Source organism: Heptranchias perlo, chromosome 15, assembly GCF_035084215.1.
Source record: "Heptranchias perlo isolate sHepPer1 chromosome 15, sHepPer1.hap1, whole genome shotgun sequence".
NCBI classification, from domain to species: Eukaryota; Metazoa; Chordata; class Chondrichthyes; order Hexanchiformes; family Hexanchidae; genus Heptranchias; species Heptranchias perlo.
In genome coordinates, this window is record NC_090339.1 from 60,648,628 (window position 1) to 60,676,391 (window position 27,764).

The window sequence follows — 27,764 nt, forward strand, 5'->3', positions numbered from 1 at the left end:
CAATCTCATGGCTCTATCTCATAACCACCCTCTCGAGCATCTCTATCACGGTCAGCCTCACTCAACCTGCCACTACCTGTGCTGCAGCCACAGGGCATGCATCACATATGTGCAGTAGGCAGCGTAAGGCAAACGTGTCGTGAGCATGAAGGGGATGCACAAGGGTGTTTGAGGGTTTGTCATGGGTGTTACTTATATTGAATTTCTGACCAACTCACATTACATATTATATTGGCACCACTACTGCCATGTCTTCGCGAATCCTGTCTGGTTTGTGCAATAATGCCCTCTCCTGAGGGTCACTATGAGGATCCACAACTGATGCCACCCATTGTGTCACTGCAGAGTGGGTGTCGGTGTATTTGCAGGGCTCTTTTGTGCAGACGACTGAGAGACATCGGCGATGTCCCCGGTTGCACCCTGGAAGGATGCGGAGGAGAAGTTGTTGAGGGCAGTGGTGACTTTGAGAGCGACAGGTAAGAAGATGGTGCTCGGGCCAGCCAGGAGCAGCTCGGCATGAAAGAGGCTGCAGATGTCCACGACTACATGTCGAGTGACTCTGAGCCTCCGTGTGCACTGCTGCTCAGAGAGGTCCAGGAAACTGAGCCTCGTTCTGTGGACCCTGTGGCGAGGGTAGTGCTCTCTGCGATGCATCTCTCTCTGCGGTAGCCCTCCCCTCCCACGTGCTGTACAGGTGGATGTGTCACAGCACTCTGTTGTGGAGCTCCACGTGTCAGAGGTGGACGGCGTGGATGGCAAGGCTGGTGAGGTTGGTGATGCTGTTCGCCCTCCGAGGAGGTCATGACTGCAGCTACGGCGGCCCCCATCCGCAAGATGTTCATCTGAGGGGGTCCGCAAGGTAGGTACATGTCTCCGGACCCTGGGGTAAGTGTGCAGGTTGGTGACTTTGACTGTCAGGAGGAGGGTGGTGGAGGCCAAACTTTGTCCCAAGTGACAGAGTGGCCTCCTGCAATGAGTGAGGGTCTCCCCCCCAACCTGTCAAATGGACCTTTGCAGCTGCCACAGGCTGACAGCTGCAACACGTCCATTTGACCTGGGAGTGTTTCCCCCAGTGTGGGAAACAGTCCCAGTTTGCTCTAGAATCCCACCCCTCCTCACATAATCCCTTAATCAGGTCAGTTAATGACCTGAAATACCTAAATAAATACTTTCAAGTGGCATCCCGCTGGCTTTAATTGCCTCTGGGACTCTCTTATTTTCGGAGCCCCCCCGCCAGGAACGCACCCGATAGCGGGTGCTAAAATGACGCCCAATACTCCAGCTGAGGCCAAACCAGTGATTTATAAAGGATTATCGTAATAAAACATAGTTCACAGATTCTAATCCACTCCATGGATATAACTGTGCTATACGAAACTTGTGTTGCTGGATTGCTGGTTTAACAATGTTCCATCCTACATTTGTTTCTACATCTTACTACACTTCAGTTTCTTTGATACAAACCCACCCCCATAATGTTTTAGCCAAAATATTGCCCCCATTACTGCTGCTACTCTTTATCCCCCTTCAATTTTTTGAGGGGGTCTCACTCATCAAAATCCTGCTTATAATTCTTCACCCATAGCAGAGCTCACAGCACATTATCTGCCGAGAATTACTGTTGATGATACTAGTGAACCAACTAGATTTTCGCCTTGAGCGCCTGGGCTTAAAACGTGACCTGGGCGCAGCGGAGAGGGGAACGTTGAGGGAGTTGGATCACACGCCCGTAACAGAGACTGTCTGAGCCTTCTTCCTTTTACAATACATGGGTTAACCTCTGCGCTAAAATAGCAGGCAGAGAAATAGTAAACGAACGCATAAAGCATCCACCAGCTAATATCGCCAGCTGTCATTTCTAGCCTCATAAGTTCACTCGCACAGATATCAGAACTATCCATTCGGGTTGGTCATCGTTAGTGATGCATTTTGTGTGTTGCTGTAACCTTGCACATAACTTTGAACATTGCATGAGTTTCAAATGCTGCACCACCATTACTTTTGCTAATGATCAGCCCAATAAAATCTGACTTCTGGCTTCCTTTCATCGATTCCAACCTTGGGCACGAGCCAACCCCGCCCCCACACTACAAGTGGACTCGTTGGTATCCTGATTTCTGCAGTCATGTTTTGTACGATAAATACCCTTACCATAATACCCTTAAGATTGGGTAATCCCAAATTATATGAAAATTGTTGGCCTGCTCTGATCTGTACTCCTGATGCTGTCTGCTTGGTGTAAGTTAACTCTGTGATTTATTTCAAGTTGAGTGAGTTTAATCCATGCACTGGGATAAACTCGAGGTCTCATCCCTCATTACTCTTCCCTCCCAATGGGAATTCCCATTCCTTTCTCTAAGAGTGGTTATGTATCATCTTCACTCACCATTGCTAAAAATGTCCCAGCCCCCTCGACAATTCTCCCAAAGGCTGTGTGTATTGGATACATTCGCCAAGGTGTCTTGATTGGGGTTCCATTCAGGACTGACAGTATTGCTGGTAGGGCAAATCATATTTAGTGGTCACATTCTTGCCTCTGAGTCATAAGGTTCAAACCCCACTCCAGAACTTCAACCAATAATCTAAGACAGCACTGTATTGTAGTACTGAGAGGGTACTCCATTGTTGGAGGTGCCATCTTTCATACCAAGGTCCCACCTGCCGGTTGAGATGGATGTAAAAGATCCCATGACAGTATTTGAAGAAAAGCAAAGAGACTCTCTTGGTGTCCTGGCCAACATTCATCCTTCAACCAACACCACCAAAACTGACTATCTGGTTATTTATCAGTTTGTGGGACCTTGCTGTGCACAATTGTCTGCTGCATTTGCCTGTAAAACATCACTGACTGTACTTGAAAAGTAATTTGTTTGCTGTGAAGTTTGCTTTGGGACGTCCTGAGAACATGAAAAGCACTCTACAAATTGGAAGTTCTTTCTTTCTTAAAGTCTCCCCTTAGAAATATATCTAATATTTTATTGTTATTGATCCATTCTGCTATATTAAGCTTCAGTTATTTGCCTGTAGCATATTTAGGATCTACCTGACTGCTGTATGTGAGAGATTCTGAGTAATGGCTGCAGTCTCTTTGTAACTTTTTGTGTCATGTACCTCAGGTGTACTTTAATTTCAGTCCATTTTGAAGAACTGCCAGTGACTTTGTGGCTCCAGAAATGAAACCTACTTCCTCCATATGGAGCCAAGACACTGTTGTATTCTATTTCTGTGTAGACTGAGTGTGGTATGAACTGACTGACATTCTTTTGTTTTTAAGATTGTTTTTGCTACTATAAAACCTTTCTGCCTTTATTTCTGAGAAGGAGGCAGTTTACTGCTTTTCCTCTGAGATGTCCTTCAGCTTGGCTTTTAAAGTTATTGATGCATGGAAATAAAAATCGGGAGCGAGGTAAAACGGGCTGCTGACTCACTAACTCATGTTCTACACCACCTCACAAAGTTAAAATGTAGCCCATTGGATTAAAACTCATGGTCATAAGGTTGGAAATTAAGTACTCCAAAGTCCTTCAACTCCCAAGCTCCCTTGATAAATTGTTCCAACACAGCAACAAAGTTTTTATAAATGAAATAATCCATTGACCATCTATGAAGATAAGTAATATAGACTGATACGGTCCGTTGTGTGTTTTCATACTTATTGCACAAGAAAAGAAAGTAGCTTTAAGTAACTTCCAAGAGTAATCAAGCTGCTATAGCATGCTGAAAATTACATAGAATTACATAGAATGTACAGCACACAAACAGGCCATTCAGCCTTACAGGTCCATGCCACTGTTTACTCTCCACAAGAGCCTCCTCCCACTCCTCTTCATCTAACCCTGTTATGCCTTATCTGGTCCTGTGTGGGACCCTTTGTTAAAGAACAGACTGGGAAGTCAGGAGGGGAATACTGGAGCTCAGCCTGTCTAGGTATCCGTGTCTCATTAACATGAGACCTTCCAGGACACTTACGGACTGTTGAAGTGACTGACGCCCAAAGAGGTAAACACTTCTCCCCTCGCATGTCACCCAGATCGATCGATTGAATGGAAAGGGGTCCGTCTTTGAATTTAAGGGGGTAGAAATTGGTCTTGGGCACGAGGACAAAATGGTCGATATGGCATTGGCTGTCTGTTATGCGTCCCGCTCAATGTTTAGTTCCACTGAATTAAATGGAGTTGAATATCTGACCCTACTGCCCGAGACTAATTTCTACCCCATTATATTTAAGAGGGTGCTTGGCACCCCTCTCAGCCGACTTTCCTTTGTATTCGATAGATGTAGATTCTCATTGCATTCCCTAGTCTTCTTCTGTAGTAATCTTTACCTAGCAGATATAGAAGGTTACCTTTACAAGCACCAAGTATATCCAGGACAGAGAGTAAGAGCTTACAGAAGTCAAACCGCATGGGTGTGCCAGCCAGTTACAGGCAGTGATAGGCGTGTCATTTAATTGCACCAGTTGTCTGAGATCAAGGCAGGTGAGTGTGAAGCCAGCCAGCTCAGATACAGTCCTTTGTGCATAAGGCAGGTTCACCCCAAAATAGAGGATCAAAGTGTAGCAAATATCCCCACCACCAATGGGGCTCATCAACTTAATGTTCCAGAAGATCAACTCAACCATGCTGGACAAGTCATATAAGCTCTGGAAATATTGCTAATCACCAGCACGTAGACTCTAATCTATTCAAGAAACTGGCTATCGCATGCTCATCAGCTAGCTAAGGAGTTTAATCATTAATTATTCTCACTGATTTATACGAATCTCAGACACTGATCTCAACTATAATTTAATAGTCAGTGATCCAGTTAATGCTGAATTATGTGACAGTCCTGAACAATCTTTATATCCTCTGATATTCTTTATGTTAAGTAATTCTGTCTATGAATTATTTGTTATTCAAATTGCTAGGTGACCCTGCCTACGAACTGTTTATATCTACTAAATATTTGTGTAATCAATGTTAAAATTGAAGTATTGATAATTGTGGTTTGTAGTCAATAAATAATTGTTAGTACATGATTTATTATCTGATTGATGATGTGGCAAGAAAGGGATAATTTATTCACTCAATAGCTTGTGGGTATCCTAATTGAGGGTTGGTGAGGTAAATTCATACTCAATCCAGACGGGGTGATGCGAGCCAGACTTGGACATCATTCACTCCTAGACAGAAGTCGGGCAGTAAATCCCAGACAATCTCTTGTTGAGGAGTTAAGGTGAGGGGGTTAACGATTATCTGGTTCTCTGGCGTATATTTATCAGAATACCGACCCCAGTTTTCTTATACTGTGCCCTCATTTGAACAAAGAAACCATAAAACAATCTTTCATTACTTAAGCTGGAACCAGCGTTGGAGAGGTGATTGCTCTGAATCATGCCCACGGCTGCTCAACTTATTGACCATATTACGGAATGAACAATTTTAGCCCTTTCATCAACAGACGATTGTCAGTTCTTGAAAGTGTCTGCAGCAAATCTCCTCTTTGCATTCTGTGAAGGCAACATATATCTACAGGCAATTCAACTCGGTACAATCTCGATAATAAAACACACACACAGAGCCTTTCACATTTTGCATGGCATTAGTGAAGTAGATGAAGCACAATTCCAGATCTGATTATGTTAAAACATTATTATTATCTCATGGTAAATTCAACATTCGGAGTGATGTCCTCGGTGTGGTCTCAGCAAAATCTGAAATCTGGGACTAGCTGGATTGCACTGGCATGGGGCCGGCGCAGACCCGATGGGCCGAATGGCCTCCTTCCGTGCTGTAACCTTTCTATGATCCTATGAAGCCTTTCAGCACCGAACGACTGTCGAGCCTCTGCAGTCTAATCATTTGAGATGTTCTGGTGTTGCACATTGTTCTGATACAAAGGTTTAAGTTATTTGCACAGGGTTTTGCTTTTCCCACTGATGATAATGAATATGTCTGCCACATGATAGTTTCCACCAATTCCCTTGTCAATAAATGTTCAGACAAGGTGATAACCTAGAATAGAAGGAAATACCATGAGATTCCTGAAACCGAATCTCACAGCATGGGATAACTTTTATTATTGGAAGCTTAGAACATTTAATTCAACACAGTTCTCTTTTGAAGCGATTTCAGTCTAAAGAAAAAATTACAATATAACAGAAATAAAGCTAATGCCACAGATTTCATCTGTCATTCCAACGTTTGTTGCAGATCTCACCAAATGGCGTATATCCAGACTTGACATTCTCCATCCTGGATATCCTCTGGAGGAATGTGGAGTACATTAAATGTGTAAACTCTCTGTGGGGGGTTGTCATGCCTGTATTCTTCGTAGCATCGCAAAGACTTTGAATTCAAACCTCCCAAAGCAGTTTTCAGAAACCTTTGTGTCTCAAAGTCTGGGGGCCTTTTTTCCATGTTGGAGTCTCTCTCGTTCCTTTTCACATCAACAGCGTTTCTCCTATTCTGCACTCTCCTTTCTAGTTCATAACCTACCTTTGATGTCTCTCTTCCATCTTGTGAACTGTATGTCTGCCTAGAACCTCCATTTCTAATCTGTCTCACTGACTATCACATTCCTTCCATCCCAAGGCTGATTGCACACAGTCAAGTTGATCGATTTTAAAAGCCCTTCCTTGACACGTTTTGAAGCTATTATAAAAATATCAGTGAACAATTGTCAGAATACTTTAACATTATTTATATACAGGAGTTAGGGCACAGATCAACCATTGAATGGTGGAACAGGCTTGAGGGGCTAAATGGCCTACTCTTGTTCCTATATTCCTATGTTTACGGGCCTCTGTGTCAAATATCAGCTTTGGCTCAGTGGTAGCACTCTTGCTATCAGTGTTGGAAGGTTGTGATTTCACACCCATTCTAGGAGCTCTAGGTGTAATTTAGGCTGACAATTTAATGGAGCACTGAGGGAGTGCTGCATTGCCTGAGGTGTTGTCTTTTAGACAAGTTATTAAACCAAGCCTCTGTCTGCCTCTTCCAGTGGATAGAAAAGATGCCGCAGTGCCATTTCAAAAAAAGCAAGGGAGTTCTCCTAGCGTCCTGACAATATTCATCCCTCAATCAACACTATCAAAAGACAGATGATTTGGTCATTTATCTTTGTTTGTAGGATGATGCTCGGTCCAAATTGGCTGTCACATTTGCCTGCCTAACAACAATGACTACACTTCAAAACTAATTGCTTTGGTTGTGGAGTGCTTTGGAATATCCCAAGGACATGAAATGTGCTCAATAAATGTAAGTTATTTCGATATATAAATGAAGTTTTTTCTTTTTTTAAACCAGATCTAATTACGCTAGTCCAAAAGCAACCCTGTTTCCCTGAACATTAGCCAGATGGGACATTGGTCTCATTGTTGCTACTTAATATTAAAATAGTATCTTTGAGATGAGTTTTTTAGCTTGTCTTTACTAAGTTTTACTTAGCAGAATATTATGGTCCACTGTATTAGCAAACTAAGAAAGGTAAACAAAACTATAGTCACTGATGTCCTTTGTAAAACAATCATGGGCATTTAGCAGAGGGAGACAGAGCGGTATTTTGTTCATTGTTCAAAAATTTGTTTTATTTGTTCATGGGATGTGGGCGTCGCTGGCGAGGCCGGCATTTATTGCCCATCTCTAATTGCCCTTGAGAAGGTGGTGGTGAGCCGTCTTCTTGAACCGCTGCAGTCCGTGTGGTGACGGTTCTCCCACAGTGCTGTTAGGAAGGGAGTTCCAAGATTTTGACCCAGCAACGATGAAGGAACGACGATATATTTCCAAGTCGGGATGGTGTGTGACTTATGGGGAACGTGCAGATGGTGTTGTTCCCATGTGCCTGCTGCTCTTGTCCTTCTAGATGGTAGAGGTCGCGGGTTTGGGAGGTGCTGTCGATAAAGCCTTGGCGAGTTGCTGCAGTGCATCCTGTGGATGATACACACGGCAGCCACTGTGTGCCGGTGGTGAAGGGAGTGAATGTTTAGGGTGGTGGATGGGGTGCCAATCAAGTGGGCTGCTTTATCCTGGATGGCGTCGAGCTTCTTGAATGTAGTTGGAGCTGCACTCATCCAGGCAAGTGGAGAGTATTCCATCACACTCCTGACTTGTGCCTTGTAGATGGTGGAAAGGCTTTGGGGAGTCAGGAGGTGAGTCACTCACCGCAGAATACCCAGCCTCTGACCTGTTCTTGTAGCCACAGTATTTATGTGGCTGGTCCAGTTAAGTTTCTAATCAATGGTGACCCCCAGGATGTTGATGGTGGGGGATTCGGCAATGGTAATGCCATTGAATGTCAAGGGGAGGTGGTTAGACTCTCTCTTGTTGGAGATGGTCATTGCCTGGCAATTGTCTGGCACTAATGTTACTTGCCACTTATCAGCCCAAGCCTGGATGTTGTCCAGGTCTTGCTGCAAGTGGGCTCAGACTGCTTCATTATCTGAGGGGTTGCGAATGGAACTGAACATTGTGCAATCATCAGCGAACATCCCCAATTCTGACCTTATGATGGAGGGAAGGTTATTGATGAAGCAGTTGAAGATGGTTGGGCCTAGGACACTGCCCTGAGGAACTCCTGCAGAAATGTCCTGGGGCTGAGTGATTGGCCTCCAACAACCACTACCATCTTGCTTTGTGCTAGGTATGACTCCAGCCACTGGAGAGTTTTCCCCCTGATTCCCATTGACTTCAATTTTACTAGGGCTCCTTGGTGCCACACTCGGTCAAATGCTGCCTTGATGTCAAGGGCAGTCACTCTCACCTCACCTCTGGAATTCAGCTCATTTGTCCATGTTTGGACCAAGGCTGTAATGAGGTCTGGAGCCTAGTGGTCCTGGCAGAACCCAAACTGAGCATCGGTGAGCAGGTTATTGGTGAGTAAGTGCCGCTTGATAGCACTGTCGACGACACCTTCCATCATTTTGCTGAATGATTGAGAGTAGACTGATGGGGCGGTAATTGGCCGGATTGGATTTGTCCTGCTTTTTGTGGACAGGACATACCTGGGCAATTTTCCACATTGTCGGGTAGATGCCAGTGTTGTAGCTGTACTGGAACAGCTTGGCTAGAGGCGCAGCTAGTTCTGGAGCACAAGTCTTCAGCACTACAGCTGGGATGTTGTCGGGGCCCATAGCCTTTGCTGTATCGAGTGCACTCAGCCGTTTCTTGATGTCACGTGGAGTGAATCGAATTGGCTGAAGACTGGCTTCTGTGATGGTGGGGATATCGGGAGGAGGCCGAGATGGATCATCCACTCTGCACTTCTGGCTGAAGATGGTTGCAAACACTTCAGCCTTGTCTTTTGCACTCACGTGCTGGACTCCGCCATCATTGAGGATGGGGATGTTTACAGAGCCTCCTCCTCCCGTTAGTTGTTTAATTGTCCACCACCATTCACGACTGGATGTGGCAGGACTGCAGAGCTTTGATCTGATCCATTGGTTGTGGAATCGCTTAGCTCTGTCTATAGCATGTTGCTTTCGCTGTTTAGCATGCATGTAGTCCTGAGTTGTAGCTTCACCAGGTTGGCACCTCATTTTTAGGTACGCCTGGTGCTGCTCCTGGCTTGCTCTTCTACACTCCTCATTGAGCCAGGGTTGATCCCCTGGCTTGTTGGTAATGGTAGAGTGAGGAATATGCCGGGCCATGAGGTTACAGATTGTGCTCGAATAAAATTCTGCTGCTGCTGATGGCTCAGGGCACCTCATGGATGCCCAGTTTTGAGCTGCTCGTTCTGTTCTGAATCTATCCCATTTAGCACGGTGGTAGTGCCACACAACACGTTAAGGAATCTCACAACACCAGGTTACAGTCCAACAGTTTTATTTGAAAATCACATGCTTTCGGAGCTTACATGGTGTTGTAAGATTCCTTACATTTGTCCATCCCAGTCCTTCACCGGCATCTCCACATCATGACAACACATTAACACAAAGCTGATTATCTGCCAATTGAACAGTCAGCTAATCAAATTTGTGCTAAAGTACCATCAAGGAATATATCTGTCTTGCTCTATCATGTCAACTGCATACATTTCACAGCATGTTTATATTCAGGTATATTCATATTGGATGGTTCCACAGTTGGAAGAAGTGAGTAACATACAAGGCAAGTAGAATGGCACGGTAGACAATCCTGTTCTGAGAAACCTTGTACTTCCCCTCACCTCTTTCCCCTATTCATGTCCAACTTCACTGGGTGATTAGGTTTACAGGTTCTGCTGGCTGAAAATGTTGTTTCAAGCCATATTTGATTTAGTTTTTAATGCTGAATATTTCACTTTCACTCCTTATTTCAATCTCTGAAGATTGTTGGAGGCTTATTGAATTACTATGTGTGATGTCCCATGTGATACTTGCAAGATATCTTCACATTGTCACTTGAACTGCAGAATTACAAAAGAAAAAGTCTTACATGAATGCTGTGCGCATGAACCCGTGTGCACCAAGAATGAGAACCCATCTTGTTCCCACCTACGCCATACAGGAAACTTAGCATATACACAATTATTCACGCTATTTTAGCATGGGATATCTATCAGTAGAAACACAGTATATGTATTAATCAGTGAATAAGTCTAAAACTTCAAAACAGAAAGAAAGAACTTGCATTTATATAGCAACTTTCAAGACATCAGGACCTCCCAAAGCGCTTTACAAACAAAGAAGTACTTTTGAAGTCTAGTCACTGTTGTAATCTAGGGAAAGGCAGCAGTCAATCTGCGCTCAGCAAGATCCCACAAACAGCAATTACCAATTAAGCTGTTTTGATGGTTTTGCTTGAAAGATAAATATTTCTCCAGGACACTGGGGAGAACTCCCCTGTTTTTCTTCAAAATAGTTTCCATGGGATCTTTTACGTTCACCTGAGAGGGCAGATGGGGCTTCGGTTTAAACGTCTCATCCGGGATGTGGCACCTCCAACAGTGCAGCACTCCCTCAGAACTGCACTGGAGTGTCAGCCTGGACTATGTGCTCAAGTCTCTCCTCATAGGACAACCCTCTCATCCCAGGAATCAATCTAGTGAACCTTTGTTGCACCGCCTCTGAGGCAAGTATATCCTTCCTTAGATAAGGAGACCAAAACTGTACACAGTACTCCAGGTGAGGTCTCACCAAAGCCCTGTGCAATTGTAGTAAGACTTTCTTACTCATGTACTCCAACCCCCCTTGCAATAAAGGCCAACAAACCATTTGCCTTCCTAATTGCTTGCTGTACCTGTATGTTAATTTCCTGTGTTTTGTGGACAAGGACATCCAAATCTCTCTGAGCACCAACTTTTAATAGTTTCTCACCATTTAAAAAATATTCTGTTTTTCTATTCTCCCTACCAATGTGAATAACCTCACATTTCCCCACATTATACTCCATGTGCCACCTTCTTGCCCACTCACTTAACCTGTCTATATCCCTTTGCAGACTCTTTGTGTCCTTCTCACAACTTCCTTTCCCACCTAGCTTTGTATCGTCAGTAAACCTGGATACATTACACTCGGTCTCTTCATCTGAGTCATTAATCCAGATTGTAAATAGCTGAGGCCCAAGCACTGATCCTTGCGGTACCCCACTAGTTACAGCCTGCCAACCTGAAAATGACCCGTTTATCCCTACTCTCTGTTTTCTGTCTGTTAACCAATCCTCTTTCCAGGCTAATATTTTACCCCCAACCCCATGAGCCCTCACCTTGTGTAACAACCTTTTATGTGGCACCTTATCGAATGCCTTTTGAAAATCCAAATATACTACATCCACTGGTTCCCCTTTATCTACCCTGCTCGTGACATCCTCAAAAATCTCCTATAGATTTGTCAAACATGATTTCCCTTTCATAAAACCATGTTGACTCTGCCTAATCATATTATGATTTTCTAAGTGCCCTGTTACTACTTCCTTAATAATGGATTTCACCAGTTTCTCGATGACTGATGTCAGGCTAACTGGCCTGTAGTTCCCTGTTTACTCTCTCCATCCTTTCTTGAATAGCGGTGTTGCATTTGCTAACTTCCAATCCACTATGTCCATTCTAGAATCTAGGGAATTTTGGAAGATCACAACCAATGCATCCACTATCTCTGCAGCTACCTCTTTTAGAACCCTGGGATGTAGGCCATCAGGTCCAGGGGATTGTTCAGCTTTTAGTCCCCTTCATTTCTCCAGTACTTTTTCTCTACTGATATTAATTACTTTATGTTCCTCACTACCATTAGCCCCTTGGTTCCCCACTATTTCTGGTATGCTTTTTGTGTCTTCTACTGTGAAGACTGATACAAAATACTTGTTTAACATCTCTCCCATTTCCTTATTCCCCATTATAATTTCTCATGTCTCAGCCTCTAAGGGACCCACGTTTACTTTTGCTACTCTCTTTCTTACTTGTAGAAGCTCTCACAATCTGTTTTTATATTTCTTGCTAGTTTATTCTCATATTCTATTTTCTCCCTCTTTATCAATTTTTTGGTCCTCCTTTGCTGGTTTCTAAAACTCTCTTAATCCTCAAGCTTACTACTCATCTTGGCAGCATTATAAGCCTCTTCTTTTAATCTAATATTATCCTTAACTTCTTTTGTTAGCCACGGATGGATCACTTTTCCCCTGGAGTTTTTAGTTCTCAATGGAATGTATGTTTGTTGAGAATTATGAAATATTTTTTGCCATTGCTTATCTATTGTTTTACCTTTTAATCTAATTTCCCAATTTACGTTAGCCAACTCACCCCTCATACCTATGTAATTAGCTTTAATTAAATTTAAGACACCAGTTTCTGACTTAAGTACGTCACTCTCGAACTCAATGTGAAATTCTATCATATTATGCTCACTCTTCCCCAGAGGATCCCTTACTATGAGATTACTAATTAACCCTGTCTCATTACACAAGTGTGAGGAATCTTACAACACCAGGTTATAGTCAAAGGAGGTAAGCTCCGAAAGCTTGTGATTTTTAAATAAAACTATTGGACTATAACCTGGTGTTGTAAGATTCCTCACATTTGTCCACCCCAGTCCATCACCGGCATCTCCGCATCATCATTACACAAGACAAGATCTAAAATAGCCTGTTCCCTGGTTGGTTCAATGACTTATTGTTCAAGGAAACTGTCCCGAATGCATTCCATGAATTCATCCTCCAGACTACCTTTGCTAATTTGATTTCTATGAAGTCTATATGAAGATTAAAGTCCTCCACAATTACTGCATTATCTTTGTTACAAACTCCTATTATTTCTTGATTAATACTCTGTCCAACAGTATAACTACTGTTAGGATGCCCTATAAACTACTTTCACCAGTGTTTTCTGCCCCTTGTTATTTCTTATCTCCACCCATACTGATCCTACTTTCTGAACCTCCAAGCCAAGATCCTTCCTCACTACTGTCCTTATGTAATCCTTTATTATTAGTTCTACACCCCCTCCTTTTCCATTTTGCCTTTCTTTTCAAAATGTCAAGTACCCTGGAATATTTAGTTCCCAACTTTGGTCACCTTGCAAACACATCTAGGTAATGGCTATTAGATCAAATCCATTTATCTTTATTTGTGTCATAAATTCATCTTGTGCCTTCAGATAAAATGCCTTTAATTTGAAATTTTACCATTTTTCCCTGAATTGACCTGATTCGCTGATGCCCTATTATCGTTAAACTCTCTGTCCCTTCCTGTCACACTCTGCTTATCTTTACCCAAATCACTACACTGTTCTAACGCCTTGACTTTTCTCTTTAGATTTCTAAATTTCCCCTCACCTGAACCCTCCCCCCCCCGCCACCCTTTTATAGTTTAAATCCCTATCTACAGCCCTAGTTATTTGATTCGCCAGGACGCTGGTCCCAGCCAGGTTTAAGTGGAGCCCATCCCAAGGAACAGCTCCCTCTTTCCCCAGTACTGGTGCCAGTGCCCCATGAATGGAAACTCCTGTCTCCCACACCACTCTTTGAACCATGGTGTCTCTCCAGTGTCCTGGCCAATATTAATCCCTCAACCAACATCAATAAAACAGATTATCTGGTCATTATCACATTGCTGTTTGTGGGACCTTGCTGTGGGTAAATTGGCTGCCGCGTTTCCTACATTACAACAGTGACTACACTTCAAAAAGTACTTCATTGGTGGTATGGCACTTTGGTGTGTCCTCAGGTCATGAAAGGCACTATATAAATGCAAGTTCTTTCTGTAATACCTCATTTAAATTTGTTTTTTGCTAATTTAAATGTAAGTACTCTGGTTCTATTTTCCTGACTTGCTTCGAAATAATATTCCTGGTGTACTTTATCTATAACTTTTAAGATTTTATTTCCCTTCGTGAAGTTTCCCCTTAACCACCGTCTTTCTCAACTGAAGAGCGTAAACCTTCTCTCATTTTAATTCATTGCTTATCCCCTTTACAATTGGGATCAGCCTTGTTGCTCTCTTCCTCTAAGTGCACCCAAAAAACACACAGTTTCAAATTAATCTTAAAGAGTTCAGCCAGGCACATGGGGCTGGGAGGAAAGCCTGAGGGTAGAGGGAGAAATTTCTGATTCTCACGTTACCTACTTGCTCTGCCCTGAAGTAAAATACTCACTTTTGGATTCTGTAGTGATGCTAAGGAACGCTGCATGAGTTCATTGCTAACTATCTTAACAAGCAAAAATAAGACTTTTTAAGCCGCACTAAATCGTTCTGTAGAAGGGTTGGTCGGGTTGAAGCAATGCCGAAGATGAAAGAATAGCCCCTTAGTGCTTTTTACTGATGGGACACCACATTTAAGAACATAGGAACAGGAGTAGGCCTTTAAGCCCCTTGAGCCTGTTCCTCCATTCAATTAGATCATGGCTGATCTGTATCTTAACTCCATGTATCTTATTCATGTCTACTTCTTTGCTGAAGTTAGTACAGATAAGAATGTCAAATCCATTGTACCTTATTGCATTTCGAGGGGTTTTTAAGGGTCCCCACAGACACATCTCCGCCTTGTGCAGCAAAGGAGCCTCTACATTGAAGAAGAATGAGAGGTGATCTCATTGAAACGTATAAAATTCTTAGAAGGACTTGACAGGGTAGATGCTGAGAAGCTGCTTCCCCTGGCTGGAGAGTCTAGAACGAGAGGTCATAGTTTCAAGATAAGGGGTCGGGCATTTAGGACTGGGATGAGGAAAAATTACTTCACTCAGAGGGTTGTGAATCTTTGGAATTCTCTACCCCAGAGGGCTGTGGATGCTGAGTCGTGAGTAGAGGACAGGGAAATGTCTATGGATGTTGTTTATATGGACATCCATATGGGCATTCGATAAAGTCTCTCATGAGAGAATGTTAGCTGAAGTTGAAGCTCATGGAATTGAGGGCAAATTATTGACCTGGTTAGGAAATTGACTGAGCGGCAGGAGACAGAGAGTAGGGATAATGGGCAGGTACTCAAATTGGCAGGATGCGTCTAGTGGTGTCCCACAGGGATCTGTGTTGGGGCCTGAAGGGATTCACAAAATTTCACATGTTCCCCCCACCCCGAAGATTTATTGGAGTTATTAAAGAAACCCTGGTGTGACTGTTTTAAAAAATCCAAGGTCTCTCAAAATGGCTGCAGTCAGACACATGGCCAAGGACCGGCAGATTTGAAATTGCATTTTTCAACAACTTGGCAGGTTTCGTGTCTAGACAGGTTTCTTTAAACAATGCAGCTGCATTCTAGCCCTGAGGCAAGCTATCAACATGGCCAGCCAACACATCAAAATTCGAGCAGGAAGTGATCGCAGGACAAAAGGTGAACCATCAAGGTACATTCGGAACAATGGTAAAGCAGTTAGCGAACAGATCGATACAGGAAACGGCCATAATGTAAATGGGCCAGAGATGGGGTCCTTTGTCTTACGTTTCGTGCTTAAATCAAACAATGAAGCAAGCTGATAAGGTATGAAAAAACCTGTTACCAAGAGGGTATAACTGAAGCTGCCCAGTATATTTCTGAGTAGTAGGGTAGCTGCTCTCTTCGCCTCTTGGCCCTGTCCTGTCTGTCTGCTAGCAACTAAGAAGGAAGCCATCCAGTAAACTTCGCAACCACATGTCGACGGCAGCAGCAGGCACAGGGGCCAGGCCTTTTCATCTGTTTTCACCGGTGAGCATTAATTTTCTGGCTGCCACAAGACAACCTAGCATAAGTGTAAGGTTGGGGGTTAAGGGATATTGCTAAACTTGTGATTTTAGAATTTTCCCTCGATGTGTCTGTTTCTTTCAACCCGATAAGTGTAAGACTGTATTACATCCATAGCAATTTCTTTATCTTCTGTATTATACTGTTTACCTTGTAGTTTTAGTTTTCTTATTAATAAACATTGGTTTTCCTTGTACCAATCCACTGGTCTGTTGGTCTGTCTTTGTTACCACTCGATAAGTCCTCAGCTCAGAATCAGGAAGGGGTAAGCGATTCGCAACCGCACTGCGGGCAGGGCAGCTCAGGAAAAACATAACTGGCTGACCTATTATAAGCCCGAGAAACAGTAAAAAAAGAAACCCCTTACAGAAATGGCGAGTCAGGCAGGAGCTGAGGCGAAAGTGTGTAACAAGACAGACAGTGGTGCGGAGGAGGAATCCGCAATGGAGATAAGGTTGTCTGCCTATGTGTGCGGCAAGGTAAATATCGCGAAAAAGTGGGTGGGCGATATGTTAAAGGCCGAGCGTCCCATAGATGCAGCCATCCAGTGGACAGCAAGTAAACAGTATAAGAAAAGTATTGAGAAGGCGGTCTGGCTCTTGTGTTTTAAAAAGCAGGTCTTTGTACTAGACCATGCTGTAGCAGTACAAGCAGCCAAGATTAAACAGTTGACCCTAGAGCTGCAGGAAAAGACAGCAGCCGAAGAGCAAGGGGTAGCAGCGCTCCAGGCAATTAGCCAAGAAAGGGCGCAGATGGCAAGGGACCACCAGGCAAAGGTAGAGCGCCTGGAATACCAGATCGCTGAGCTCAAAAGTAGCGCTAGAGGTAGAATGGAACACCTGGAATACCAGGTCAGAGAGGCGAGAGGCAGTGAGGCTAGGTTAATGGATAAGATCCACAGCCTCACGCAAGAATTAAAAGAGCAGGAGGAGAAAGTAGGCGAGGTAAAGGCAGCATATAAGCTGGCCTGCGCCCAGGGGTTTGAGGACGCAGATCATTGCCCCTGCAGGCAAGAAATAGAACGTTTGGGCATGGCCTTAGCGAGGGCGAAGGGCATGGTATGCCTCCTTAGCCCGAAGGCGGGCCAGTCGGATTTTACCGGCAACCCAAGCAGGGAAGTCCCACAGGCAGCTCCCAGAACGACACTGGTTAGGGAACCAGAGGCTTCACGGCCACCACCCATAGCCCCGAGTTTTCAGGAGGTCTGGCAGCAAGGTGGGGTGGAGGATGAAGCATTAGGGGAGACCCAGCAAGCCCTGGTAGATAGACCAGGACCGGGACCAGTGTACCCCCTCCGACAACGGAGGTACGGCCCGCCCGCCGATGGCGAGGACCTAGGGGCCATCCAGAACCAGTTTGTAGTGCCGCATGGCACCCCACAGCTCAGGGCCATGGTTAGCCACATCCCTAAGCTTACAGTGGAGGGAGACCCCTCTCTACACTTCCGTGAGATAGAGCAGGCAGCGTGCGTTAATGACTGCGATGAAGCAGAACAAGCAAAAATGCTGCTGTTTTCTCTGGGGGGTGACCTCCTCCAAACCTTATCAGATGAGTGCAAAAGGGGGCAGAAAGATTACGAGGAGTTAAGGGATGAGATATTGGAGGCCATGGGACTAAATGATGGGAGTCCGTTCGCCCGGGTGGGAAGAACGGTACAGCTTCCCGGGGAGTCCCCACAGGCTTTCGCAGACAGGCTGTGGCCAGTCTACCGGAGCGCATGCCCGGGAATGCCAGGGCGGACACTCCTGAACAGAGATCAATTAGCCCACTGGCTCCGCTGTCTCATGACAAACTGCCTGCCCGAAATTCGAACACGAGCTGCGGCTTGGTTTGACCCCCATAGCCCCCAGACCACCGAGGAAACGGTGATCCGCCAGCTCACGATAGCATTTAAAAATATCAGGGGTATCGAGACGCCCCAACCCAAGGGGAAAGTCCACGAGGTTAAATCAGGGGCCCAGCATAAAAGGGAATGGCACCAGGAAGGGAATCGTCCCGCCCAGGCTAAGTTAAACTGCTTTGGGTGCGGGAAGGATGGCCACTTGCGCAAAGATTGTAAAACCCCCTGGAAGGATACCAAGAGAAAGAATCCCACCGCCCCAGCCCAAAAGGCAGCGACGGGGGAGGCAGAGGCAGGAATTGCCCCCGCTGCCATGGAGTCATTTTTTGAGGCCATGCGATCTTTTATGGCCAGCCAGGGAAGAATAGCAGCCACTACCGGTGTGGTAGCTCCCTCAGCCCCCCCCTGACGATGCCCTGCTATGACTAGAGAAGAAAGCGCAGATCGGTCAGCAGGAGGTGAAATTCCTGGGCCTGACCGTCCGCGCAGGGGAAAGAGCCATAGACAAGGCTCGGAGGGAAGCGGTCCAAGAGCTACCAGTCCCCAGTACTGTGGAGGCGAAAAAGCAGGCAGCTGGGATCCAACCCGAGGTTAGAAATCCCCAGCTCCCAGCAGGTCACAGCTCACAGGCAGCACCTGCAGTCGCATGTATCAGGGGAGGAGTCACCCAGACCCCTGTCCAAACCAATCCCCCTCTCTTCTGGGACTCAGGTGGGGAGGAGGAGGAGCTCGAGGCAGGTAGTCCCGCCCCCGACCTAGGTTTTGAACCTGGAGAGGAAGACTCTCAGCAACAGGCAGAAAACAGCAGGGGGTTGCCTGTCCCCAGCTCAGACTTGGGAAGGGAGGAGCCACAGGGGAAAAGCCCCCAGCCAGCGAGGACTGTGATCCACAGCAAGGGTCCGCTCGCCAGGGTAGCCCCACCAACAGCACTTCCTAGGAGGTCCCCTCGAACACCCCAGCCTAGGAAGACATGGTCGCCGGCTCCCCAGTTTAAAAGGGCTACCTCCCGTGCTAAAGTTAAGTCGAAAGACAAAGGTCCTCAGCCAGCAGTCGCGGGCTGTGAGGGACCGGAAGTAAAGCTCAGTACAGCCACGCCGCAGGGAGCAGCCTGCAGCAGTCCTGACAGAATTTGAGCTGGCCGCTCGGAGACGGGCGGCGGATGTATATAACTTTAGCAGTTAAGTTTGTAGTTTTAAGTTAAGATGTATAGGTTTATTATAAGGTGTGGAACCGTAATGTAATTTTAAGATGGAACCGTTCCAGTGTTGTCTACGTGAGCCGAGGTCCAGGGACCCGCTCACACTTCACCCGAGCCAGGCAGCCTATCGGGAGCCCGGCTAGATGTTTTTATCTCTTACAGGGAATGTTCGGAGGCGTGATCCTGCTCGCCCTGTCTGGGCTGAGCCTCGCGAGAAGGGGCGACACAGAGGACCACCACATCTTCGGATGAGCCCTCTTAAAGGAAATGTTAAATTTTATCAGTTTGATTTTTCAGACGGTGACAGAACCAGACTATACACCCACGAGCTTTTGGACGGGATTGGGAGACAAAGAAGGGGTGTTTTTAACGATGTCTTAACTGGTTTTAACACGGGGTCTCCTGTCATCAACAGCTGAGATGACATCGAGCTGCGGACCCAGATTAATGGTTTAAAAACGCAATTTAAGCCGGTGTACAGGGTGGAGAACATTGGTGTCATTCAGGGGGGTGCACACGTTCGTTTCACAGTGGTCCCGCCCTACGTCATAAAGTGGGAGCATGGTATGACGGGTACTGACCTCTCGGGGTGCCAGAGCCGGGGATCACACATAATCCTGTGTCCCCAGCACTTGAACGCCTGTTCAAAACCGCAGTGCCGGTTCAGAGCTGCTGACGCGAAGCCTATAAACTGCACCATGGAAGCCATGGCACAAGGCCATGTTCCCCCACAGGTGGCGTATATAGGAGGTGGGACATATTGTATCACCACAGCAGCGTCTCACTACCAGCATGGTCAGCACAGCTGGTGCGCGGTGAGTGACAGCAGTTTCTGCTTTAAACCCCAGGCAGAAGTTCAAGTGGCACAGACACGAATTGTCCCCATCCCTGAACCATCCACTGTTCACCTCACCGTGAAAGAGAATTTCACCAACCTCCAAAAGTATGTAGCCCACTTTGGCTACCAGATCCCCCCTCTCCCAGAACACCTCGTTAAATTATTAAAAGCAGTAGGGGTGTCCCAAAAACACTTTGCGTCCAGTGTAGGAATAGGGGTCTCGAGGTAGTAGTTACAACACAAAGGGTATGGAAGGACCAGTATGCTCGGGTAGACGAAACACCCGTGTGAGTTCGGGGACGCATCCCTTGCGAGTGATGGCAGCCTGTTTCATTATTTTAATAAAGATGGTCCCTTCCGTGTTGTTTTCAATAAAGTAAGTTTACGTTTTGATGTTATTTTGAATAAAGATTGTTCATTGTTGTGTTGTATAGTATGCGAAATACTGTTTCATCCCAAGTGGTGCAGGGGTATTTGGACCCCTCCGTGCTGGGATTGTTGTAATTCAACCTTGTTTTCTATCCGAATGCCTGCCATACACTGGGGTTCTCTCCAAGTAAGGGAATGTATGTGTCGAGGGATTAGGGATAGGTAAATAAAGGGGGAGGTTGTTTGCGACAGTCAGAAATCTTTGCTCACCTTGCATGGACACTTCAAGCAAGTTTAAGTATCCACAGGGGGGAGTGAAGGGATTCGCAAAATTTCACATGTTCCCCCCACCCCGAAGATTTATTGGAGTTATTAAAGAAACCCTGGTGTGACTGTTTTAAAAAATCCAAGGTCTCTCAAAATGGCTGCAGACACATGGCCGAGGACCGGAAGATTTGAAATTGCATTCTCAACAACTTGGCAGGTTTCGTGTCTAGACAGGTTTCTTTAAACAATGCAGCTGCATTCTAGCCCTGAGGCAAGCTATCAACATGGCCGGCCAACACATCAAAATTCGAGCAGGAAGTGATCGCAGGACAAAAGGTGAACCATCAAGGTACATTCGGAACAATGGTAAAGCAGTTATCATACAGATCGATACAGGAAACGGCCATAATGTAAATGGGCCAGAGATGGGGTCCTTTGTCTTACGTTTCGTGCTTAAATCAAACAATGAAGCAAGCTGATAAGGTATGAAAAAACCTGTTACCAAGAGGGTATAACTGAAGCTGCCCAGTATATTTCTGAGTAGTAGCTGCTCTCTTCGCCTCTTGGCCCTGTCCTGTCTGTCTGCTAGCAACTAAGAATGATGTGGAGATGCCGGTGATGGACTGGGGTTGACAATTGTAAACAATTTTACAACACCAAGTTATAGTCCAGCAATTTTATTTTAAATTCACAAGCTTTCGGAGATTTTCTCCTTCCTCAGGCAAATGTTTCAAGATCTCCTTGAAGCCTACGCATTTATACATATTGAACAATAATACATGGTGTTTACAGACTGCCCCTGCAACTGCCCGTTGCCAAGGCAATCACCGTGTTCAGACAGAGAGGTGTTACCTGCCGAACCTCCGAATACACATTCAACAAAAAAACAAACAGGGAAAAAAAACAGAGAAAAAAAAACACAGAGAGAGGCAGAAACATCCGGAAGGCAGAGAGAGCCAGCAAATGACCCATTATATTAAAAACAGATAACATTTGTTCGCTGGTGGGGTAACGTGTAGCGTGACATGAACCCAAGATCCCGGTTGAGGCCGTCCTCATGGGTGCGGAACTTGGCTATCAATTTCTGCTCGACGATTTTGCGTTGTCGTGTGTCTCGAAGGCCGCCTTGGAGTACGCTTACCCGAAGGTCGGTGGATGAATGTCCATGACTGCTGAAGTGTTCCCCGACTGGGAGGGAACCCTCCTGTTTGGCGATTGTTGTGCGGTGTCCGTTCATCCGTTGTCGCAGCGTCTGCATGGTCTCGCCAATGTACCATGCTCTGGGGCATCCTTTCCTGCAACGTATGAGGTAGACAACGTTGGCTGAGTCACAGGAGTATGAACCATGCACCTGGTGGGTGGTGTCATCTCGTGTGATGGTGGTATCTGTGTCGATGATCTGGCATGTCTTGCAGAGGTTACCGTGGCAGGGTTGTGTGGCGTCGTGGACGCTGTTCTCTTGAAAGCTAGGTAGTTTGCTGCGAACGATGGTCTGTTTGAGGTTGGGTGGCTGTTTAAAGGCGAGTAGTGGAGGTGTGGGGATGGCCATAGCGAGGTGTTTGTCCTCATTGATGACATGTTGAAGGCTGCGGAGAACATGGCGTAGTTTCTCCGCTCCGGGGAAGTACTGGACGACAAAGGGTACTCTGTTGGTTGCGTCCCGTGTTAGTCTCCTGAGGAGGTCTATGGAGCAACTAAGAAGGAAGCCATCCAGTAAACCTCGCAACCACATGTCGACGGCAGCAGCAGGCACAGGGGCCAGGCCTTTTCATCTGTTTTCACCGGTGAGCATTAATTTTCTGGCTGCCACAAGACAACCTAGCATAAGTGTAAGGTTGGGGGTTAAAGGGGATATTGCTAAACTTGTGATTTTAGAATTTTCCCTCGATGTGTCTGTTTCTTTCAACCCGATAAGTGTAAGACTGTATTACATCCATAGCGATTTCTTTATCTTCTGTATTATACTGTTTACCTTGTAGTTTTAGTTTTCTTATTAATAAACATTGGTTTTCCTTGTACCAATCCACTGGTCTGTTTGTCTGTCTTTGTTACCACTCGATAAGTCCTCAGCTCAGAATCAGGAAGGGGTAAGCGATTCGCAACCGCACTGCGGGCAGGGCAGCTCAGGAAAACATAACTGGCTGACCTATTATAAGCCCGAGAAACAGTAAAAAAAGGAACCCCTTACAGGCCTCAACCATTCACTGTATTTATTAACGACTTAGATGATGGGATGGAGAGCCACATATCCAAGTTTGCCGATGGCACAAAGATAGGCAGCATTATAAGCAGTGTAGATGGAAGCATAAAATTACAGAGAGGTATTAAGAGATTAAGTGAATGGGCAAAACTGTGGCAAATGGATTTCAATGTTGACAAGTGTGAGGTGATCCACTTTGGACCTAAAAAGGATAGATCAGAGTACTTTCTAAATGGTGAAAAGCTCGAAATAGTGGAGGTCCAAAGAGACCTAGGGATCCAAGCACATAGATCATTAAAATGTCATGGGCAGGTGCAGAAAATAATCAAAAAGGCTATTGGAATGCTGGCTTTTATATCTAGAATACAAGGAGGTAGAAGTTACGCTCCAGCTATACAAAGCCCTGGTTAAACCAAACCTAGAGTACTGTACTCTATTCTGGGCACTGCACTTTAGGATAGACATATTGGCCTTGGAGGGAGTGCAGCATAGATTTACTAGAATGTTATCTGGACTCCAAGGGTTAAATTACAAGGAGAGATTACACAAACTAGGGTTGTATTCCCTGGAATTTAGAAGATTAAGGGGTGATTTGATCGAAGTTTTCAAGATATTAAGTGGAACTGATAGGGTAGATAGAGAGAAACTATTTCCGCTGGTTGGGGAGTCTAGGACTAGGGGACATAGCCTAAAAATTAGAGCCAGGACTTTCAGGAGTGAAGTTAGGAAACACTTCGACACACAAAGGGTGGTAGAAGTTTGGAACTCTCTTCCGCAAATGCCAGTTGATGCTAGCTCAATTATTGATTTTAAGTCTGAGATTGATAGATTTTTGTTAACCAAAGGTATTAAGGGATATGGGGCTAAGGCAGGTGTATGGAGTTAGGTCACAGATCAGCCATGATCTCATTGAATGGCGGAACAGGCTCGAGGGGCCAAATGGGCTACTCCTGTTCCGATGTTCCAATGAAAGCTGTAAAGGGCATGGCAGAATGATGAGGCACTGTTCCTCGAGCTTATGTTGAGCTTCGTTGGAACAGTGTCGGAGGCCGAGGAAAGAGAGGTGGGAGTGGGAGCGGGAGCGGGCTGGAGAATCTCTTGCCATTTTAATTCTCCATCCCACTCCCACCCTGACCTCCCAGTCCTCGGCCTCCGAAGAACATCCCTTTGCAAACCTCCAACTCAGAAAATTCAAACAGGGCAAACCAGTGAATAAGGAATACATGGCTTTTGAACTCTGGATAGCCAAGACTCCGAATCCTCATGAGGCCCACAGAGTTTGGGCATTCTTGGTCTATAGTATCAATTTGGAAAAGAATTAAACCCTCTCACGTATCTCCTCCAAAATATGAAAGGAAGCATCTTCCACTGGGGTCTGGAGTTCATCCTTCCTCTGTCACCTTGAAAGAACAGCAGAAGAGCATTCTGAGTGCACTCTTCATGTTATTGGAACTGTGCAGTTTGGCTCAGTGATAATAACCACTGAACTATGGACAGGCACTGGGCAGTGTTGTTAACTGCAGACAGGACTGGTTGCCTTTGAAAAGATTACACAACCTTACCTAACTCTGAGAAAAAAAAGTCCCGATTGAATAGAGAAACAAATATTTATACGGGAAATATTATCGCGGATTTTTAAAATTATTATCAAAAGAATGGACTTTTGATATATTTTATTGACGTGGACTTGGGTATAGAGGGCATAATTTCAAAGTTTGCAGATGACACGAAACTCGGAAATGTAGTAAATAGTGAGGAGGACAGTAACAGACTTCAGGAGGATATAGACAGACTGGTAAATGGGCAGACACAAGGCAGATGCAATTTGATGCAGAGAAGTGTGAAGTGATCCATTTTGCTGGAAAGAATGAAGAGAGCCAATATAAACTAAATGGTGCCTTATAGGGTACGGTAGCATAGTGGTTATGTTACTGGACTAGTAATCCAGCAGGCTTGGACTAATAATCTGCGAGACTATGAGTTCAAACGAGTACCATGAGTACCGGGAGCGGGCAGGAAATTGGACATGAATTTAGATTTGAGGTTAGGATCAGATCAGCCATGATCTTATTGAATGGCGGAGCAGGCTCGAAGGGCCGATTGGCCTACTCTTGCTCCTATTACTTATGTTCTTATGTAAATCCTGCCACAGCAGCTGGGGAATTTAAATTCAATTAATTAAATAAAAAAATCTGGAATTAAAATACTAGTAGCTGTGAAAATACCGGATTGTCGTAAAGACCCATCTGGTTCACTAATGCCCTTTAGGGAAGGAAGCCTGCCGTCCTTACCCGGTCTGGCCTATATGTGACTCCAGACCCACAGCAATGTGGTTGATTCTTAATTGCCCTCTGAAATGGCCAAGCAAGCCACTTAGTTGTACAATCTCGCTTTAAAAAAGTCATAGTAAGAATAAAACTGGACGGACCACGAGGCACCAGACACGACAAAGGCAAACCAAGCCCAGTTGACCCTGCAAAGTCCTCCTCACTAACATCTGGGGACTTGTGCCAAAATTGGGAGAGCTGTCCAACAGACTAGTCAAACAACAGCCTGACATAACCATACTCACAGAATCATACCTTTCAGCAAACGTCCCAGATTTTTCCATCACCATCCCTGGCTATGTCCTGTCCCACCGGCAGGACAGACCCACCAGAGGTGCGATACAGTGATATACAGTCAGGAGGGAGTGGCCCTGGGAGTCCTCAACATTGACTCTGGACCCCATGAAATCTCATGGCATCAGGTCAAACATGGGCAAGGAAACCTCCTGCTGATTACCATCTACCGCCCTCCCTCAGCTGATGAATCAGTCCTCCTCCATGTTGAGCAACTCCACTTGGAGGAAGCACTGATGGTAGCAAGGGCACAGAATGTACTCTGGGTGGGGGACTTCAATGTCCATCACCAAGAGTGGTTCGGTAGCACCACTACTGACCAAGCTGGCCGAGTTCTGAAGGACATAACTGCCAGACTGGGCCTGCGGCAGGTGGAGAGCGAACCAACCACGAGGGAAAAACTGACTTGACTTCTTCCTCACCAATCTACCTGTTGCAAATGCATCTGTCCATGACAGTATTGGTAGGAGTGACCACTGCACAGTCCTCGTGGAGATGAAGTCCAATCTTCGGAGTGAAGACACCATCCAACGCGTTGTGTGGCACTATCACCGTGCTAAATGGGATAGATCTAGCAGCTCAAAACTGGGCATCCATGAGGTGCTGTGGGCCATCAGCGGCTGCAGAATTGTATTCCAGCACAATCTGTAACCTCATGGCCCAGCATATTCCTCACTCTACCATTACCAACAAGCCAGGGGATCAACCCTGGTTCAATGAGGAGTGTAGAAGAGCATGCCAGGAGCAGCACCAGGCGTAGCTAAAAATGAGGTGCCAACCTGGTGAAGCTACAACTCAGGACTACATGCATGCTAAACAGCTGAAGCAACATGCTATAGACAGAACTAAGCGATTCCACAACCAAAAGATCAGATCAAAGCTCTGCAGTCCTGCCACATCCAGTCGTGAATGGTGGTGGAAAATTAAACAGTTAACGGGAGGAGGAGGCTCTGTAAACATCCCCATCCTAAATGACGGCGGAGTCCAGCACGTGAGTGCAAAAGACAAGGCTGAAGCGTTTGCAACCGTCTTCAGCTAGAAGTGCCGAGTGGATGATCCATCTCAGCCTCCTCCCGATATCCCCACCATCACAGAAGCCAGTCTTCAGCCAATTTGTTTCACTACACGTGATATCAAGAAACTGCTGAGTGCACTGGATGCAGCAAAGGCTATGGGCCCCAACAACATTCCGGCTGTAGTGCTGAAGTCTTGTGCTCCAGAACTAGCTGCGCCTCTAGCCAAGCTGTTCCAGTACAGCTACAACACTGGCATCTACCTGACAATGTGGAAAATTGCCCAGGTACGCCCTGTCCACAAAAAGCACGACAAATCTAACCCTGCCAATTACCGCCCCATCAGTCTACTCTCAATCATCAACAAAGTGATGGAAGGTGCCGTCGACAGTGCTATCAAGCGGCACTTACTCACCAATAACCTGCTCACCAATGCTCAGTTTGGGTTCCGCCAGGACCACTCGACTCCAGACCTCATTACAGCCTTGGTCCAAACATGGACAAAAGAGCTGAATTCCAGAGGTGAGGTGAGAGTGACTGCCCTTGACATCAAGGCAGCATCTGACCTAATGTGGCACCAAGGAGCCCTAGTAAAATTGAAGTCAATGGGAATCAGGGGGAAAACTCTCCAGTGGCTGGAGTCATACCTAGCACAAAGGAAGATGGTAGTGGTTGTTGGAGGCCAATCATCTCAGCCCCTGGATATTGCTGCAGGAATCCCTCAGGGCAGTGTCCTAGGCCCAACCATCTTCAGCTGCTTCATCAATGACCTTCCCTCCATCATAAGGTCAGAAATGGGGATGTTCGCTGATGATTGCACAGTGTTCAGTTCCATTCACAACCCCTCAGATAATGAAGCAGTCCGAGCCTGCATGCAGCAAGACCCGGACAACATCCAGGCTTGGGCTGATAAGTGGCAAGTAACATTCGCGCCAGATAAGTGCCAGGCAATGACCATCTCCAACAAGAGAGATTCTAACCACCTCCCCTTGACATTCAACGGCATTACCATCACCAAATCCCCCACCATCAACAGCCTGGGGGTCACCATTGACCAGAAACTTAACTGGACCAGCCACATAAATACTGTGGCTACAAGAACAGGTCAGTGGCTGGGTATTCTGCGGCGAGTGACTCACCTCCTGACTCCCCAAAGCCTTTCCACCATCTACAAGGCACAAGTCAGGAGTGTGATGGAATACTCTCCACTTGCCTGGATGAGTGCAGCTCCAACAACACTCAAGAAGCTCGACACCATCCAGGACAATGCAGCCTGCTTGATTGGCACCCCATCCACCACCCTAAACATTCACT